Below are 2,500 nucleotides of genomic sequence, written 5' to 3'. Positions count from 1 at the left end.
TGCTGTTGCTGCCGTAGCCATGAAATCATGACATTTAAGTGTGGTATCTCTGAGAATTAATCATCCAGATCATGTTTGTCAAAATAGTTAAGTTGTAAGCAACTTGGACCTTTTGGAGCTCGAAGATGATTCACCATAAGGCTTCTTGCCTAATGTTAAGTTTAGACATCTAGACATATTCTGGTGGCAGCCATTTAATGTTCCATCTCTCCCTTAAGATTTAAGGCACATGATACATTAAGCAGATCCCATTACAAGTACATTAAGTAGGCTTCATTTGTTTAGTTTATGGAAAGAGAAAACCCTCCCAAAATCCCAGAAGCAGAAGAAAACGAATTGGATCATCCAAAATACTATATCCCCCACAGTCCTTTCAGAGTTTCCAGTGTGAAATGGTTTTGAACAACTCAACATGCGTGCAATGCAGCCCTTTTTTCTGCCTTAGGGGGGGTTTTACTAATACATTTCTCTGGCAGCCATATATTTGTGGCATCCAACCGGAACTACAAGCTCCAAAAAGTTTGAACAAATTGTCAGGAGAGGAGTCAGCGAAGTGCAGAAGCTGCACATTTTTTTTCTCCACCTCTCCCTCCCTCAACTCCCTCTTACCCTGTCCTCCCATCCTCCTCCCCACCCTTCTGCAGAAACTCCACATCCAACACTTTTATTTAGGCACAACTGATGGAGTGGAGGGAGGTGTGTGTGTGTGTGTGTGTGTGTGTGTGTGTGTGTGTGTGTGTGTGTGTGTGTGTGTGTGTGTGTGTGTGTGTGTGTGTGTGTGTGTGTGTGTGTGTGTGTGTGTGTGTGTGTGTGTGTGTGTGTGTGTGTGTGTGTGTGTGTGTGTGTTTGCACGCGCGTTGACAGTGAGTTTTCCACTTCACTATGTGAGAGTGTGTATACAACACAAAACACTAAATGTCTGTCATGACATGTACGTACATTGCCTGACCTTGTTAAAAATACCCTCGTCGGAACACCTTGCTCATTCAACAGATTTAATTCAATTTCTTATGTGTTAATATTCTGGTTGGTGAGGGAACTGAGCTGAGCTTAGCTAAGGGAACTCACATCACAGGAATACATTGTGACTGATAAAATAGACCCAAACACCATAACTTCGAAATAGAAACAAAAAAGGGAGTTAATAAAACACAACCCAGCTGTCACAGGGTTACAGATATACACCCTTAACAACACATACTGTACATTTGCCAAAGATATGTGTCCAAGTCCAAGTTCAAGTTCGAAAAAAAAAAAAAATCGGAAGACAGTTTAACTGTTCTGTAATGAAATGGTTATATTTTACAGTTACATTTCCTACATTTAATGGTTGTCACATTTATGCTTCTGGGAAGGCAGTTTTACACAACATCGTCAACAGCATTCCCCAACTTTTTGATTAATGAAATTAATAAGCAGCCAGTTACAGGGCCGTAACTGTAAATGACAACTTTGATGAAGAGCAGCAATAAATGAGGATGCAAGTTGTGCGCGTGGGCAAAGAGTCGCAGCACTGTATTATGTTTACAAGCTCAGCTAACGTTTACTGGCCAATAGAAGGTCACCTCATGTAGAAGGAGCTTTTAACGTGTGTGTCAATAAGTTGCTGCTTTTCTGCTCCATTGTGTCCAACAGACCAACCTCTTTGGCACTGGTTCAGGGCTCTCAAGTGTTGATGTAATGCTATCGCTTGAGAGACTGAGATAAGAGTATATGACTCCTGGTTGCACAAATTGCTTCTAGCTCAGTCAGTTCCGTATCTGTATGAGTCAGTTCCGTATCTGTATGAGGTTTTGGGAAAGAGGTTTGTTTAAAAAAAAAAAAAAAAAAAAACTACCTAATGGTCCTTTTCATACTTTCCACTGGTGATCACATACTGGGTTACAACAACAATACATTTTGATGAGCAGACAAACAGATGTATTTTTCTTTGAAAGAAATGGGGACATGTAGAAGAGATATAGAAGAAAAGCTGAATATCAGTAGCAAGAACAAAAAAAACAAGCTAAAACACCATGACCCTTTTATTATACAGTGGATTTAAACAAGTCTCCATCCTTGCTTATCATTTTGACGTCAAGAAGCAAGCGCTAACTATGTCAAAAACATACATGGAGAGAGAGAGAGAAATCCATCCATCCGTGTGGCCTCATTTCTGTAAACCAACATGGTTTCTCTCCCTCTTCCCCTTTCTTCATGACATCCCTGTTGAATACCCTCACTCATTTCCCTCCCTAATGCAGTGTGAACAACCCCACCACACATTACTCACACGCAACACCCGCATGGAGCATAAATGAAGAAAAAAAACAGCATTGATATTCCATGCATTGAAATGGGCCTGTTGGGAACCGCTTTCAAAATAAAAGACCAATATCCATTACAAGATGGGAATTCAATCATATTCCTTTCTTTGCCCATTTGGTCACGCTGGATTTATTTAACACAAATCAATGAGGACAAGGAAAAGAAAAACAATTCCTCTATCCAATCATCACAT

At 40.4% G+C, this 2,500-nt stretch overlaps 1 protein-coding gene across 1 annotated transcript in view; it reads right to left on the bottom strand.

Annotated features, from left to right (window-relative positions):
* The window catches only part of dpp6a (dipeptidyl-peptidase 6a), a 521,189-nt gene that overhangs the window by 154,430 nt on the left and 364,259 nt on the right, over window positions 1-2,500 (bottom strand). The gene's annotated exons all lie outside the window — the stretch shown is intronic.

The sequence above is a fragment of the Engraulis encrasicolus genome, chromosome 9 (assembly GCF_034702125.1).
Source record: "Engraulis encrasicolus isolate BLACKSEA-1 chromosome 9, IST_EnEncr_1.0, whole genome shotgun sequence".
Taxonomy (NCBI): Eukaryota; Metazoa; Chordata; class Actinopteri; order Clupeiformes; family Engraulidae; genus Engraulis; species Engraulis encrasicolus.
This window is presented reverse-complemented; position numbering and strand designations above follow the sequence as displayed.